Here is a 19,009-nt window from a genome sequence, read left to right as displayed (position 1 = left end):
CTAATAAAAAGCAGGTAAGGAGAAATGAGGTGTCTGAAGATACTTGAAAGTCATTGTCAGGAGTGAATATAAAAATGAATGAATTATTAATACTTATAGCTTTCCATTATGCATCTTTTAACTAATGAGAATTTATCAATCCCCACAGATACATCTTAGAAAGGGCTTTCCACCTGTGCGCAGTGGAACACTTAGAGTATCCTCCTAACTTCTTTCCCTGAGTCTGGGCTCTCTTACTCCAGGTAATCATCCACACTGCTACTGTCATTCTTTTTTTTTTTTTTTGACATGGAGTCGCCCAGGCTGGAGTGCAGTGGTGCCATCTCGGCTCACTGCAAGCTCCGCCTCCCAGGTTCACACCATTCTTCTGCCTCAGCCTCCCGTGTAGCTGGGACTACAGGCGCCCGCCACCATGCCTGCTAATTTTTGTATTTTTAGTGGAGACAGAGTTTCACCATGTTAGCCAGGATGGTCTCGATCTCCTGACCTCGTGATCCGTCCACCTCGGCCTCCCAAAGTGCTGGGATTACAGGTGTGAGCCACTGCGCCCGGCCCTGTCATTCTAATATTACACATTTATTCATGTAATTTGCCTGCCTAAAATTCTTCACTGGTTCCTGTTGCACAGAGAATCCTTTAGCTTCTATCCATTCCTCCACCCATTTGTCCTGGTAGACAAACACACAAGCACAGACATACATACATATACATCATGCACAGGAACACACCGTTATCTGCACACATCATCTCTTACCAATAAAATAGATTATAACATCCTTGTCTTGGGCAAAATGCGTCTCCATCACAACTCTTACTCCAGTGTCTTCCATGTTGTTGTTCAATAAACATATTTTCTCTAATTGGTTTGGTATTGTTGAACTGTATAATATAGGATAAGCTAACTTCTCTGCAATTCAGTTATCACCTCAGTTAAATGTAATTGGTTCAGTCCCTTTTTGAACCACTGATCTGATGTTCTGTAAAACAATGCTACTGCTTTGCATCTGAGCCTTCCTCACCCTTCTCGGTGCCAGTGGCTTTGATTGGGCTCATCTTTCATGCTCATCTGGACTTCTTTGTCACATTATTGAGGTCTATAGTGGTTTTTAAGTGGTTTATTGGACTGTAATACAATTTGGACTTGGAAACACTCTGCTAGAGGATCTCTAGATTTCTTTCCATTTTGAATATGCTATAAATCTTCAATTTTTGATTTAATTAAGTTATTCACATCAAAGTGACTATTGAGCAGCTGAAAGTATTTTACAACTAAGGACTGATGAGAAATTTTGTCACGTTATTAAGCGCTCCAATGTAAAATTTTAGAACATTGTATGGAAATGCTGTCACGTGCAGTTTTGTCTCATTATTTATTAATGTAAATTAGAAAGTATCTGAACACAGCTTCAAGAGTTTCAGTAATATTCAAAGTATAAAGCTGCATAGTGGGTTGACAGGTATATTTTAATATTAGGCTTCATAACAAACAAATATAAATATTAGTTTGTATATTACATAAAACATTTTGAGATATAAGGATTATGCATATATACTTATTGTTTATATATACTTATAACTCAGAAGAATAGGTGCATAAATGCAAGGCAGTGATAATCACTCCCCTGCTTAACCCTTCAATACTTTCCCAGTCTCTACTACAGCAGATTCTTTGCTTTTTTTCTTTTTAATTAAAATTCAACAATACCAGTAGCAAGTCAGTTTCTGAATCAGGTCAGGCCATTGCCCATCTTCATGCTAACTTCTTAGATTCCAAAGTCTTTGCTCCTCTATTGTTTGGAGAACACTTGCTATACTCCATTTAAGGGACAGAATCTTTTTGAAGTTTTACTTTATATTTTCCCAACTGTCAAGCTGTTAGAAGTGAACAATCACTTTCTTTGTGCCCTCAAACTTCTCTTTCCTTCTCTCCTCTCCTCTCCTCTCCCCTCCTCTCCTCTCCTCTCCCCTCCCCTCCTCTCCTCTTCTCTCCTCTCCCCTCCTCTCCTCTCCTCTCCCCTCCCCTCCCCTCTTTTCTTTTGTTTTCTTTCTTAATTGAGACAGGGTCTCACTCTGTCATCTAGGCTGCAGTGCAGTGATGTGAGCATGGATCACTGCAGCCTCAGCCTCCTCCTGTCTCAGCCTCCCAAGTAGCTGGAACTGCAGGAATGTGCCACCACACCTGGCTGATTTTTGTGTTTTTTGTAAAAATGGGGCTTCGCCATTTTGCCAGGCTGGTCTTGAACTCCTGGGCTCAAACAATTTGCCTGCCTCGGCTTCCCAAAGTTTTAGGATTTCAGACATGAGCCACCGTGCCCAGCCTGTGCCCTCGAACTTCTATTGTAAAACCAAAAATACTTATTTTGCTATTTTCAGCTTGCATGTCTGAGTTCACTCTCCCTACATCCTTCCCTTAAGAATGAGAACTTCTTCAAGAAAAGGACCAGCCTAGCACATAGAAAGTGCTTAGTTAATGCTGACTGGAAACAATTGATGATGAAGGATACAGAACAAAATTTTAGATATGAATTGAATAGGATCAGTGGTTGTAGGAGGCATCATGAGGAAACAGTGACTCAAAAAGGACCCTTGCCATGAAATCCAACATGATCCATTTCAATCACTCTTTTGTATTTGAACCTGAAAGTCAATCAACTGTGCCCAGGCAAAGTAAAGCCCAAGGAGATTCCAAAGGATGCCCATAGATAGATAATCACTTACATGTTAACATGAAAGTCTTCGTGTACTATATCAAAAGATACTTGCTACTTGATGGAAATTCAGAATCAGGGGCCCCAACCCAAACCAGAAATTAAATTTTAATATTATCCCCTGGTGCTTTATATGCAGAATATTTTGAGAATCACTTCTTTAAAATAGCAGTTTTAGAAGTGAATGCCAGCCATAAATTATTATTCAACCAAAAATTTTAAATAAGTTTGTTATCAAGGAGTAGCCGACAGTGGTGACTATAATAAATAAGATTTCAGGTCAAACAAAAATTTGAGGTTGACAGTAGTGTAAATAAAATATAATTAATGAATTTAAATAGTTATTCCTTATTTATTACTACTTGAATGAGTTTATTTTTAGAAAAAATACACGAACACTATATAAATTTTACATTGTATATGTAAAAATGGATGGATATTCCATACATGAAACACACACGAATGCATATACCAAGGCAGAAATGCATTGGTAGAGTATGTTTATGAAGTCCATTAAGATTTTGTAAAGCATTTAGGGAAGCAGAATAGTATAGTGGCTAAAAGCATGGACTCCAGGGATAGACTACCTGGAGTTAAATCCTTACTCTGTGCTTATTAACTATATGAACTTGGTCAACTTTTGGAACCTCCATTGCTCAATTTCCTCATCTATAGAATGGAGATAACAATAGTATCTGACCCAAAGGGTGGTTATGAGGGTTCAATAAAATGTAAAATTCTTAAAACATTGCCTGGCACATAGTGGTAGATACATACATTTATATGTGGGGCAGTGAGCAGGGGAGAGGAGAGAGAGTGAGAAAGAGCATAAACAAGCTATTATTACTATTGTCATTATTAAAGGTTTATCATATGAGAAAACACAGGTTAGTCTGAACACAAGAATTAGCGCACTACAAATTAAGTGTATTAATTGAGTGTATTAATCAGAATTCTCCAGATAAGAAAAACCAGTAGGATATACATGGACATATATGAGGGAATTTATTATGGGAATTAGCTCGTAGAATTTTGAAGGCTGAAAAAGTCCCACGTTATGCCATTTACAAATGGGAAACCCAGGAAAGTCAGTGGTGTAATTCCGTCTAACTTCAAAGGCCTGAGAACCAGAGGCGATGATGGTATAACTCCCTGTCCCAAGCCAAAAGCCTGAGAATCAGGGAGTGGGTGCTGGTGCAAGTCTCAGAGTCCAAAGGCCCAAGAACCAGGACATCCCATGGCCAAGGGCAAGGAATGATGGATGTCCCAGGCCAAGGAGGGGAGGGAATTTTCCTTTTCTCTGCCTTTTTGTTGTGTTCCAGCCTCAACAGATTGGATGATGCCTGCTCACATTGGTGAGGTGGATCTTCTTTACTCAGTCTATCAAGTCAAATGTTAATCTCTTCTTTTGAAAACACCACCCTCACCCCCCCACCCAGACACACCCAGAAATCAGCCATCTGGGTACCCCTTAGACCATTCAAAGTGACACTAAAATCTACCATCACAAAGAGGCAGAGAAAAGAGGAGGGCAAATGGAAAATTGTGAAGTAATGAGCATGATTGGAGCTCAGAGCATGAACAATCAGGAAATGAAAAACATTCAGGAGAGTCAGGCCACCTTCAAGGGCACAGATGCAGAGAAGAGGAAGAAACCAGCAACTATGAACCTATACAATGTGCAAGGAACAGTGACATCAGCCTTTAAATATATTAGCTGGTTGACTCTTCAACTCACTGATGAGATCTGTATTGTTTACTTCATATCACAAATGTGAAAACTCAGATGCATAGAAGCTAAATAAAATATTTGAGATATCAAAACAGTGGGCTGGGCACAGTGGCTCACACTTGTAATTCTAGGACTTTGGGAGGGCAAGGTGGGTGGATCGCTTGAGCCCAGGAGTTCAAGACTAGCCTGGGCAACATGGGGAAACCCCATCTTTACAAAAAATTCAAAAATTAGTTGGGTGTGACTACACACGCTTGTAAGTCCCAGCTACTATTGAGGCTGAGAGGCTGAGGTGGGAGGAGGATTGCTTGAGCTTGGGCAGTCAGGCCTGCAGTAAGCCATGAGCATGCCACTGCACTCCAGCCTGGGTGACAAAGCAAGAGTTTGACCCCCAACCCCCCAAAAATGCAAGGTGACAGAGATTGACTTAAACACAGGACTGGTTCGATTTTACAATCCTATACCTCACACTTACCTAAGTAAATCCTTTTTTTTTTTTTTAAATTAGCCAGTGGGTAATGGGTTAATCCTCTCCAACATGACTAACCACTTTTAAAGAAATGAAGGTGATGAAGATAAGAAGGAAGATCATTGTGATAATGGTGAGCAACACTGGTGTAGTGCTTACTGTGTGCCCAGCACTATTCTGAATATATTGCTTGTGATACCTTTTTAAATCCTACCAAAAACTCTATGAAGTGGGTATATTATTATTATCATAATTCCTATTTTATAGATAAAAATATCAAGGCACAGAGGACTTAAGAAAGGTACCCTAGGTAACACGGGTAATAATGGAGGAACAAAGGAAGAGGAAGAAACCAGCAATTAATGAACATATACAATGTGCAAGGACCAGTGGCATCAACATTTAAATATATTAGCTGGTTTAATCTCCTGGGCTCTGATGCCAAGCAGTATAGAGCCAGTTCCCTGCTCTTTACCATCACACTGTACTGTTTCCTTGTAAAACAACAACAACAACAACAACAAAACATTGTTGTTGGTGGAGAGGCAATGAATTCATGTTTTTCAGAATCTTTTGTGTATTACAGCACAAGTCCCCATATTTAATTCTAATCACTAAAAAATGAAGTGAGAAGAAGTTCTGATGTGAGAGTACACAATTGGGAAACAAAATGGGCTATATAAATGGGAGAAATAGAAGGCCCTGAAAATATCCATCAGTTGAATCTGAATTAACAAAAAATGAAACTCTTAACCAGGAATCAGCAAAATGGTTATGTAAGGGGCCAGATAATAAATATTTTAAGCTTTGGGAAACTATACTGTCTATCACAACTTGCCACCTCTGCTGTTGTAGCATGAAAATGGCCAGAGATGATACATAACTGAAAGAGTTTGGCTTAATACTAATAAAACTTTATTTACAAAACTGGTAGTGGGCCAGATTTGTCCCAAAGCCCATAGTTCTCAGACCCCTATTCCTAATCTTCAGGTAATCAAAAGAGCACAACGCTTTTCTTTTATGGTTACCAGGCAGTACGATTCATGAGAAAGGAAATATGGTGTTATTTAGGATTCAGTTTCTTAAAAGTTGAAATCACAGTGATGAAACCTGAAGAGTTGCTGAAATATGTAAGAGCAGAGGTACAAAGGGCTGACTCTGCCAGTAATCTATTTTTAGAAAGGCAAAATATTTTAAGGGATGTGGATGCTTTGCTTTATGCCCCAAGTTACAGGTAAAGCATGAATCATTCCACCAGCAATAAACCCTGGAGAGAATCTTGAAATTATGAAAATAAGGTAAAGGTTATTTTCTTCAAAAATAGCTTCTAAAGTGAGGTGTCAGATTGAGATCACAAATTGTGTTCCTCACTTTTTTCTTCTCTGCTTCTCATCCTATCACCAGGGATGTACACTGCCTCCAAGATGAAAAATTATGGTCATTTTGTCTTGAAAGATATATTGCATCCACATGTGGGCCAAGTGATTTAATCTTGATTAGTGCTGTCTGAAGCCTTGTCAGATGGGTTAGCGATTGGTCATGTATTTCACGGCACTGCTATTAAATCTACTGGGAATTAACATGTTAAATCCATAATCATGCTTTATTGCCTGTATAATCCTGGGTTAACTGAGAAAGAAGTTGATTCATTTTTCACATGTTCACCAGAGTGAAGTCATATTTTTCCTTTAACTAGTAATTAACCTTTATGGCTTTATTAACTGCTTTATTAAATTTAAATGAAATGTTTATTGGAAAGAGTTCATGGGAAGTGTAAACCACAATGACATTGTGGCCCTGGTGATGTCCTGTTTCTTGGAATTTCTCTATTAAAAATGTTCATATTACAAGTAGCCCATTTTTTATGACAAGGTACTAGTGCTTGTAACTTAATAGGCAGTGTCATATAACAAAAACAGCAATGGCTTTGGAGTCAGACAGACCTGGATTCAAATTCATATCTAATCACTTACAAGCTGTGTGACCTTAGGCAAGTTACCCAATATCTCTGAGCCTCAGTTTCCTTACATGCAACTTAGGAATAATAATAGCTAATTCAGACCATTGGTAATAAAAGAGGTGAATGAATTAGTAGGGAAGATTAGAGAGGTAGTTAATTTACAAGGGGTAATTTTTATCAGTCTGTTTTTGGTTGGAACAAGATTTTTGTATTGTGCTCATGTAGAAGAGAGAGAAAACTGGAGGCCAAAGAATAGTGTCTGCTTCTAAATTCTCCCCAACTTTCCTCAGCCCCATGGACTAGACATGAACCCTACGTAGAGACAATCTGTGATATAGACTGCTAATGTATTTTATTAGAAGTCTTCAGAACTGCCATGAGTCTAAATAGCCCCGTTGTACAAGTGAAACAAAGGTGCCCTTTGGGGCAGAGATAACCCTGTGGACACATGGCTTGACAAGCAGATGAGGTTTTGCGTAAAGATGATGGGCTGAGGCTCATAGCTTGGTAAGCAGAGCATGGGTTTGGTGTCACCTCCCCTAGTGTCTCCACAGGGTGCTCTTGCTTGGATCCCAAAATACATCTGCACATGGTACTCTGAACCCCAGAGTTTTAACTTGGCATCTGATTGTCCAGGCGAGACCAATTTCCTAGTCTCTGTCCCAATAGGTGTGGCTATGTGAATTAGTTACAGGTAGAGGTATGTGTACAGAAGTGAAGTCTATAATACTTTCAGTCATCTCCTTAAGCAAAGTCTCCCTTTTTCCTCTAGGAAATGGTAACAAGGTAGGCATTTTGGAAACAAAGATAAAAGCCATATTTTGAGGATGGCAGGAGCTAATTCATCAAACTGGGTGAGACAGAACAACTAACATCAGCCTCAGGCTTCTCACTTCCAGAAAACATATTGACAGAAATAAACTTTTATCATGCTGAAGCCACAATGTCTTGGAATCTTTTTGTTATATCATTCTAGCTCATATTCTACCTAATATGGGACTTTTAGACCTGATTTGAAGGAGTATTTTTATGAGGGACTGATTTTCAGTGACACAAGTAATGTTGCTTGGGTGCTAGGTGAAAAGGATGGTGAAGTATAGAAGGGAGCATGTGCAATGCTTTGGCACCAGAGGCAGTGCCTAGAAAAACTGCAGCAAAGCAGTGATTGTGAGGATAATACATGATAGGAGACGACAGATGCCCAAGAACCTGGGCATTGCAGCAACTCTGTGCAGTTGAACTGATACACAGGAGATCTTCCTATGGACTCCCTATTAACGCTTAGTGAGAGCAATGTCACAGGTGCCTAAGATCTGTACAGGAGTTAATGGCAAAAAGCAGACATTTTGGGCCATTATTGTTACTCGGACCCCACCTGTACTCACACGCTGATAGGACCTTGAGTCAATCAGGAAAATGGAAGTCACATTATTTATTTCAAACAGAGGTACTTTGATAGAGTACATTTGTGTCAGTGTTTGAAGTGTTGAGGAAGATAAAGGAAAGGTGGTTGTAACACAGAGATTGGAAACTACAGGAAGTTACCAGGATTGTAGGGACAAAAAAGAGGAAATGATATTAACAAACCCAGGTGAGTAGTCACTACTGATGGTGGTTGTGAAGACCACTACAATGATTGCAACTGCTTCTCCTAGAACTATTGACTCCTCTGGGGCTTGTAAATCCTAGCAGATATTGCCTGTGACCCATTACTTCTCTTGCTAGAAACTACAAAGGCCACTGGAGATCAAAGTTTCCTGATGCTGTACAAGATGGGGAGAGGAGAGAGAGAGAGAAGACAGAGAGAAACCTTCAGAAACTAGGGTTGCTTGATTCTCTTGTATATTCTCAATACTAATTTTTTTTCAGATGAGTAGCTTACAAATATTTTCCCCCATTCAACACGTTGTCTCTTCACTCTGTTGATCATTTCCTTTGTTTTCATGGCCTGTGCTTTTGTAGTCTTAGCCATAAAATCTTAGACCAATATCCTGAAGTCGTTTCTCTCTCATTTTTTTTCTAGTAGTTTTACAGTTTGGGGTATTATGTTTAAGTCTTCAATTTTTTTGAGTTGATTTTTGTATATGGTTAGAAATAGGGCCAAGAACTCAAACAACTTAACAGCAAATATATATGCTTATCTATATCTCCCATTAAAAAGTAGGCAAAGGACCCAAATAGACATTTCTCAAAAGAAGATGGGAGTGGCCAACAGGTATATTTTAAAAATGCTCAACATCACTAATCATATGGGAAATGCAAATAAAAACCACAGTGAGGTATTATCTGGACCCAGTTAGAATGGCTATAATCACAAAGACAAAAAATAATAAATTCTGGTGAGAATGCGGAGAGAAGGGAACTCTTATACACTGTTCATGAGAATGTAAATTAGTATAGCCATTATGGAAAACAGTGTGGGGTTTCTCTACAAACTAAAACTAGAACTGCTGTATGATCTGGCAATCCCACTACTGAGTATTTATTCAAAGGAAAGGAAATCAGTATATCAAAGGGATTCCTGCACCCCACATTTACTATGGCACTATTCACAATAGACAAAATATAAAATCAACCTAAGTATCCATCAACAAATGAATGTATAAAGAAAATGTGGTGTATATGCACAATGGAATAATATTCAGACATAAAAATAATGAAATTCTGTTATTTACAGCAACATGGACGAAACTGGAGGCCATTATGTTAAGTGAAATGATCCAGGCACAGAAAGTTAAATATTGCATGTTCTCACTCATATATGTGAGTGAAAAAAGTTGATCTCATGGAGGGAGAGAGTAGAATGATGGTTCCAAAAGACTGGAAGGGTGGAGGAGGGTGGATGAAGAGAGACTGGTTAATGCATAAAAACATACTGTTAGAAGGAATAAATTCTAGTGTCCAGCAGCATAGTAGGGTGAGTACAGTTAACAAAAATTTATTGTGTATTTCAAAATAATCAGAAGAGAAGGCTTGAAATGTTCCTAACACAAAGAAATGATAAATATTTGAGGTGATGAATATCCTAAATACCCTGAGTTGATGGTTGTATGCATACAGCAAAATATCACATGTATCTCATAAATAGGTAAAATTATGTATTGCTGAAAATAAAGCTAAGGTTGGAATATGTATTCATTTTATAAAGGGAATTCTCACAGTAATGGGGAGAAATTAAGAGGCCAGAGAGGCCAGAAACAGGGAAACCAGATGGGAGGTTGTGCCGTCCCAGAAGTGTGTAGAACAATGCAAGGCAGATGATGAACCTCTCATTTGTATATGTGATCAGGAAATTAAATATAAACCTTTCTGTTTCTTTAGCATCTAATATTAAGTTCTATCTTCCTTTTAAATACACAAGAGTAAGTTCATGGCACATAAACAATTCTTTAAGCAGAGAATAATATCATACTCTACCTGACATATGCTCCCATTGCTCCACATTTTGTAAATTTTTCATAGCAGGAAGTTTATTTCATAGCAAACTATGAAACATTGAATTAAACATAAACCTGAATGCTGAAGGAATAAAGCAGCATGTCAAAATTTCCTCTGCTCTTGGTTAAATTTTAATAAAATTTGCTGGTCTTCAGACATGGGCACTGAAGGCTTGTCACTGAATAATTATAATAAATGAAAGATATACATACTCAAATAAATATTTTTAAATGTACTAATTTTTGTGGGAACATTGATGCCTATTTACCGCACTTTGAAATTATTATTTTTTCTCAAATGGTCATTCTGTCTCAGGTTTTGATACTTTTGATACACAAATTTTATCTCCATTCTTTCCATGGACCAGTACCTCCAATGCCTAGCTCATATGAAGACTAACGAACTCTGCTTATTGGGATTGCAACGACTATTTAACTATGACAGAGCAGGCCCATAAGATCTGACCCTATTTCTATCTCCTCATACAAATGATGGAGCTTCACTTATCACATCATTTCAAAATGATGCCTTTTACACCTGACTGGTTTTCCTTGGGTCAATATTACTGACAAATGACTATCTCCTTCAATACCAACCAGTGATAACTCTTAATGTGTCTTATACTTGCAAAAGATTAATTTAAACTCCCAGTGTACTTGAAAGCCAGGAGAAGTCACACCAAAGAGTATTTCTAAGGTTCTTGAATGCCCGACACTGGGCTACCTACAAAATATACAAACTATGTAAGATAATAATTACCATTCTTTGAATGCCTGGCAATAGGCTGAGCATTTTACACACATTACTGCAGTTAGTCCTCTCCATATGCTGAGAGGTAAGTATTTTCATGCCTGTTTTATAAAGTAGGAGACAGAGAGTTGGTGACTGCAAGCAATTTCCCAGGGATTACAGAAATAGTGAACAGTAGAACTGGGATTCAAACTTAGATCTGACTAAACCCAACACACATGTTTCCTGGCATAATCTCAGACAATATCACAGTCTTTTAGGGTTAATCATCTTCCTTAGGGCATTAAAAAAAAGACCCATGTGGCCATTTTATTATTGATATCTTCTCATCAGCCTCTATCTACACACACAAATTTTAATGGATATACCCTGCCCAAGCATATACACAATCAGCAAAGCATTGGCCTTTATCTGCACTGATGAGTCTGCTATTCGCAGTGTTTCCATGTCTCTTGGTTTTTACCTTTTAGTGTGAGTGTCCTCGAGACCCTTCCCCTGCATATCTTTTGGCATCAGATCAGCCTTCACTACAACAGGGGATCAGGCAGTGAGGCTCCAAGGCCACTTGACCCTTCTCTGTCCCATATTGGTACCCTTGAGCCCCTTGGTTTCCTCACTCTACAAACCCCAAGGTTCTCAGATTTCCTTTTTTTTGTCTAGTGCGCTTCTAGGGCCTGCTGTAACCAATAGAGTAAGAGTCAGCCTGCCAAGCTCCCCTCTTTTCACACTACCCACAAGCATAAACTAGCAGGCCTTTTGTGTGTCTTTGAGAGTTTTTAATCCTTATTAAAAACAGATAGGGAAAGATGCAAATAAACAAGGAGGAGAGATAGAAGTGCAAAAGTATATTATTGCTTCTGACTCCATTAAGTTGGGGAGCACTCATCTTAAAATCCCTGATTATGCTCAACCCTACCAAAATAATTGATGACTCTTCCACGTCAACATGAGAAAGTTCAAGCTTCTTATTAGGGCTTTTAAGGCCTTGTACAATGTGTTCCCTGCTGTGCTGTCCAGTGCCAACTCTTATGACCCTTACCTGTTTATCTCACCTCCAGACCCGGAACACTGCAGGCCATGCTCCTTTACACTTACCTCCTATGCACCTGCTATTGCCCCTACCAGACTGACTGCTTCCCTACCCAGACCAGGAAAATGCCATTGTCCTGCAAATATCAGCTGCTATTTCATTTCCCCATGAAACCCTCCCCAGTTCCCTCAGGCATCACGAATGGCACTTTCTATTCTGTTCACCTGACAGTGCTTTGTGCTTGACTCTCTTCCAGGCCCTTGTCTCACTGCATTATAATCATGGTTATATGCCTATGTCTCCTGCTTGAATGAGATGTTATTAATGGCAGAGACTATGTTTTGTTGACCTCTCAGTCCCTTAGCACTTCCTGAAACTGCCTGGATTTTGCCCCCCACATTTTCTGCATACATAAATGAGTAAGTGTATGGATAAATGAATCAATATGCTTGAGACGAGGGCAAGTGATTATCATAACCATGTGCCACGCATCCCAAGGCTAGAAAGGTGAATGACAGTTATAAAAATTCCTGTATTTATAATGTCCCTATTCACATCACATTGCTACAGGAGTTTAGCATTTTATACCAGTTTTTTTCTACCTAAGAATGTGGAAGAATTGCTCTTTCCCATCAAGGAGAGGAAGTGTGTCAGTCTGATGGGAGTCCTGTGACCAAGCAGTATCCTCCACGAAGCGATTGCATGTCAACTGCTGACATATTATGGCAGGCGTCACGGCAAGCAGCTCCCTTTGGCACAGAGGAGAGTTAATGAAGGGATAGGAGAACATCTTGAAAGATTCAGGCAGCCTGGCTGGGAGCTAGGATGCGAGGGAAACAGAGGCCTTCCTCTCAAGCACACGGAATGGGGTCCATTTATGGCCTTGGAGGAGAGCAAGGCTATCAGACAAGGCTTCTGCTGCCACCTTCTCAAGTTGTTACAGACACTTCTATGTGGGGTTTTTCCCTTTTTTCTCCATATTCTAAAGAAGGAAGCCAAGGTATTCCTAGAGATCATTTTAGTGTCAGGACCACCAAAGATGGGTGCCGGTCCTCATCTGTTTTGGGGGAAAAGGAACAAAGGGAATATGGAAAAAAGGTGGACATTCTCTGATCTTTTGAGGTCTATTTTTCCTGAGAAGGGATTCTCTCTCCTACTTTCCAATCTTCAGATAATACGATACTTCCTATCTGGAAAATAAAGGTGCTCCATTGATGGAACATTTATATCTGTATTTGGTATTATTCAAAATTAAGATATGGGTCCAGCTCTCAAGAAGAAACATGGAGAAACATGAGCTAATCAATGATGACTCCATGACAAGCATGCTTTAAGGAGCACATGAGAACAGGGCACTATAAGGATATGCTGGGGGACTTCTAATCATTCTCTCTATGGTTAAATTAAAGCATCCTGGGGGAAGCAGGACCTGAGCTATGAAAAATCATCAGGAGTTTAATAGACTGAAAAGAGTAAAAAAGGCTTTCAGGTCAAGTGAGCAACACACGTGAAGGTAGTGAGCAACACGATGTCTCTTTTGGGAGTTATAACCTGACATGACTGACATACACATTGGGAAGTAGAGAATGGGAAAAAATGATGAAGGAGAGTTAGCTTCAGGCAAGGGTGTGATAGGCTTGTGAGGAATGTTGAAAAGCTGAGACTTTATATTAAGGCTTCAGGTGAGCAGCTGAGGGCCACATTCCAAGAGTCCCAATCACTTACGAAGATGCGGCCATGAAGAACCTAGTAGACAGAGCTGTTTCTTTCCACATCTGATACTCAGTGTGGAATGCAAGGGGTTGGGTTTCCTTAGGCTCTCACAGCAGAGATCAGCAGCCTATTCACTATGAGAACAAGTGCCTCAAGTAACCAGATGTAAAGCTACTAGGAGCTTGGACAGGATATAGCTAATTACTTATGCTTTTTTTTTTTTTTTTTAATAGATGGAATCCCACTCTGTCACCCAGGCTGGAGTGCAATGGCAAGATCTCAGCTCACTGCAACCTCCGCCTCCCAGGTTCAAGCAATTCTCCTGCCTCACCCTCCCGAGTAGCTGGGATTACAAGTGCATGCCACCATGCCCGGCTAATTTTTGTATTTTTAGTAGAGATGAGGTTTCACCATGTTGGTCAGGCTGGTTTCGAACTCCTGACCTCAGGTGATCTGCCTGCCTCGGCTTCCCAAAGTGCTGGGATTACAGACGTGAGCCACCATGCCCACCCTTGCTTATGCTTTTAATCAAATCACTTCACTTTCATGAGCCACCACTTTTCTTTTTTTAAAACCTGCAATGTGGATATAACAACATCGTTCCCACAGTCTTTTTGAGTCTTAAGTAAAACAACACATGGGAACAGTGAAAAGTGCCTAACACAAAATCTAACACATACTTGGTGCTCAACAAATGAGTTAAACTTAGATTGTGACATATTTAGAACTTTATACCAACACTCACCAACAGAACTTTCTGTGATGATGGAAATATTTTATATTTGTGTATTGTAGTATTATATTGCATTGTAGCCAATAGCAACATATGACTATCAAGCACTTAAAATGTGGCTACTGCAACCATGGAACTGAATTATTGATCTTATTTCATTTTAATTAGTTTAAATTTAAGTAGACGCATGCAGCAAAATGCTAGCATACCGGACAACACAGCTTTATTTTCTACAAATTATTTACATAAATAAAATATTTTGTTCTAAAAATATTTTTAAAGCCCATAAGTTTGTTGATTTCCAATTTTGATAACCTAAAAATAATTACAGTATCTGTACTTAGTATTCTACTCTATTTACCAGCCTGAATTTTGAAATATCTTTGATAAAACTTTGTTAAATCATGAGAATAACTTTGATTTTGATACATCTACATACATATTATAAAATAGATGAATATTTACTGGCTGGACATGGTGACTCACACCTATAATCCCAGTACTTTGGGAGTTTGAGGTGGGTGGATCACCTGAGATCAGGAGTTCAAGACCATCCTGGTCAACATGGTGAAACCTCCTCTCTACTAAAAATGCAAAAATTAGCCAGGTGTGATGCCAGGTACCCCCAATCGCAGCTACTCGGGAGACTGAGGTGTGTGCTTGAACCCGGGAGATGGAGGTTGCAGTGAGCTGAGATCGCGCCATTGCATTCCGGCCTGGGAAACAAGAATGAAACTCCATCTCAAAAAAATAAAAAAATAAAAATAGATGAATACTATAATTAACTTTAAAAAGAAGATTACATAACAGCATATATAAAGTGATATCGTTTATTTTTTAAAATACATATGTGAAAATTGTAACACTTTATCACAGGAATGCAAAATTATATGTGATATTTTTATCTCCTGAGTGTTTTGTATTGCCGAATCTTTTTCAATTAATAGAGGTTAATTTTATAATTTGAACTATTTTGCTTTTGTTTCAAAAATAAAAATGCGTTAACTAAAAAGATTCCGGAAAACAGAATAAAAATGTATTCACAGAAAGACAGCCTATGTTTATGTCTCCATTTAAGGCATTTCATCTTTTCTTTCTATCATAATTAGAGGACTAGCCCATCTTGATTAAAGTTAAGAAAGGCCGGGCGCGGAGGCTCACGCCTGTAATCCGAGCACTTTGGGAGGACGAGGTGGGCGGATCACGAGGTCAGGAGATCAAGACCATCCTGGCTAACACGGTGAAATCCCGTCTCTACTAAACACACACACACACACACACACACACACACAAAAATTAGCCGGGCTTGGTGGCGGGTGCCTGTGGTCCCAGCTACTAGGGAGGCTGAGGCAGGAGAATGTAAACCCGGGAGGCGGAGCTTGCAGTGAGCCGAGATCGCACCACTGCACTCCAACCTGGGCTACAGGGCGAGACGCGGTCTCAAAAAAAAAAAAAAGTTATGGAAAAGGGAGTTGAAGCTGCCTGCTCAGATTCATTCACTTCCTTTATCAAGAACATGCTAGAAAGAAAAAGCAAATAGGTCAGGTTACCCTGTCCAACTTTGTTAACACGATAATTAGACCTCTTGGCAAATAATCTAATAATATTTGCTGAGATAAGTGTCTTTAACTATTGGGCATTCTTAACAGGATGTCTCTGGTTATGTACTATAGAAATTAAACCCAGAATCTCTGGGTTTATGAATATGACCCCCCAACCCCTTGGAAAATGGCATGTAAGCTGAGATAAATAAAATATGAGGAAATATCAAGAAGTTCACGAAAAAAATGAAATTAAAAGCTAAAAATAAAAAAAGTATATAAACTTTATTCCTCAACATAAGCGCCATCAATATTTTTGTAAGCAATGAAACCAGTCACTTACTAAATTCCTAAAGAATTGAGGGTTCTGTGAACATAACCAAGTCAATGCAGTCTTTACATTATTAACTAAAGAAAACTGAGTGCCTCTTAAAGATTTTTTAAGATTTGGACACTAAAAGTCAGAGGACCGATATCAAGACTGTAAGGTGGATGCCTAATGATTCCCCATTGAACCTCTTGCAAAATTGTCTTTGTTTGATGAAAGGAATGAGCAGGAGCATTGTTGTAGTGAAGTGAGGCTCTCTGGTGAAGCTTTCTGTGGGGTTTCCTGTTAAAGCTTTGGCTAACTCTCAAAATCCTGTCATTATAAGCAGATGTTACTATTCTTTTGCCCTCCAGAAGGTCAACAAGCAAAATGCCTTGAGCATCCCCAAAAATCTGTTGCCATGACCTTTTGACCAGTCACTTTTGCTTTGACTGGACCACTTCCATCACCTCTTGGTAGCCATTGCTTTAATTGTGCATTGTCCTAATGCCATGTTTCAACTCCCCGAACAATTCTTTAAAGAAATGCTTCATGGTCTTGATTCCCCTTGTTTAAAATTTCCCTTGAAAGGAGCTGGAGGCCATTATTTTAAGTGAAGCAATTCAGGAATGGAAAATCAAATATCATATATTTTCACTTATAACTGAGAGCTAAGCTATGGGTATGCAAAGGCATACAGAGTGATATAATGAATTATGAATACTCAGAAAGGGGAGGATTGGGAGGATAGAGGGAGAAAAACTACATATAGGATATAATGTAAACGACTTGGATGACAGGCACACTAAAATCTCAGAATTCACCTGTACAATCCATGTAACCAAAAACCATTTGTACCTAAAAGCTATTGAAATAAAAAATATATACTTTTTTTTTAAAAAAAGGAAAGCTCAGCTCTCATCTGCAGCTCATCTGGGCACAATTATTTTGGAACTCACGGATTGGAAAGTTTTCTCAACTTTAATTTTTCAGTCAGAATTGGACAAGCTGAACCATTGAGATGTCTACGATGTTGACTATTCTTTTGCTGTTAATTTTTGATCCTCTTCAATTAGGCCATGAACAAAATGAATTCCTTTCTCAAAAATTGATGTGGATGGTCAGGTCAGCAGATGAAACCTGCTGCAGGTTCCATCTTTGACATCATCTCATTCCTTCTTAAAATGAATTATCCACTTGTAAACTGCTGATTCCTTTGGGGCATTGTCCCCATAAACCCTTCATAGAGCATTAATAATTTCATCATTCTTCCACCCAAGCTTCGCCATAAATTTGATGTTTGTTTTTCCCTCAATTTTAGCTCCGATAGGGGCTCTTTACAGACTGATGTCTTATTTTTCTCAGTGCCTCAAGCTAGATCTTGTTCAAACATGTCATAAAAAGTTAATACTAATTGATTATGGTGCAAAAAATTTTTAGCAATCAATGCACAGATTTTTCATAATACACATTTCTCAAGAACTTTTTGAAGACACTTCATAGAATGTTTTGTAAACAATTAATAACTGCTTCCCACCATATGATTCAATAACCTATGTATCTTACTCACAGACTTTGTCTACTCTGAGCCAGAGACTATGTGTCCAGTGCAGAAGGAAGACCTGGGGCATAGTCCTCAGAGTCCCAGACTTCTCTCAGTTTTGGATTAGCCTCTTGAATGCCCATATTCTTGAAATTATTGGTAGTGTCTGATAGTCTGAAAAATCTCTGGTTTGTGTGAGTCTGACAATCAGATTATTTGCACTGACTCAAAGCTTATACAAACCTCATTTATTGTCAGCTCCAGTGAATTCTATTCCCTGCATAGAAGAGACATATGTAAAAAGAGCAAAGATCTCTACTGTTTCCACAAGTTCTTCTCATCCTTTTTAGTAGCCTTACTGGTGCAGAGGCAAGTATTTGCAATAGTAACAACAACAGCAATAAAATTATAGATTCTTTTGTTCATACTCTGCCCTAACAAAAAGAATGTACACACCTTAAGTGTGTATATTCAACATTTAATTAATTAATTAATATGTGGTTTTTCTTATCACACTATGAGTTCCTCAAGGCCAAGGGGGTATGCTTATTTTATATTCTCAGCAGGTATGCAAAACAAACATTTTTGTTTGCCAGTGTGTTTCTCTTTATTAAATGTAACCAGGTACACCCGACCATTTCCAGATTTTCTTAGATGTTTTGAGTAAATATAGAATTTTAACCCAATATGTTTAGCATTTGAGCTCAGTCAATTCTATGTTTTGTGCTCCCACCTCTCTCTCCTTCTGGGTTCCATCCCCAATGCAGTGGGCTTACATGTATCTTGACAAAGGGAAAAGGAGGTGATCTATTGCCATTCTGTATCCTTTACATCTTAGACTGAGGTGTCTTCCCTAATCCCCATGCACCTGCTGCTGCACCTCCCATGTTGGTGACTGCTAAATAATTCTGGATTTGTCATTATGTTTATTCACTGGGTCTATGCATCCTCACCCCAGCCCTGGGGATACTTGCTGCACACTTTCTCTCTCTCAGACATTTATGTTCCCCTCTGAGAAGTACAGAAAACTTTTGAATGTTTGCCCATTTGCCATACCCAGGTGTTTAATATTCCCTGAAACTGCC

This window comes from Trachypithecus francoisi, unplaced genomic scaffold (genome assembly GCF_009764315.1).
Source record: "Trachypithecus francoisi isolate TF-2019V2 unplaced genomic scaffold, Tfra_2.0 Lachesis_group16, whole genome shotgun sequence".
NCBI classification, from domain to species: domain Eukaryota; kingdom Metazoa; phylum Chordata; class Mammalia; order Primates; family Cercopithecidae; genus Trachypithecus; species Trachypithecus francoisi.
The sequence above is the reverse complement of the archived record's forward strand: the minus strand, read 5'-3'. Positions refer to the sequence as shown.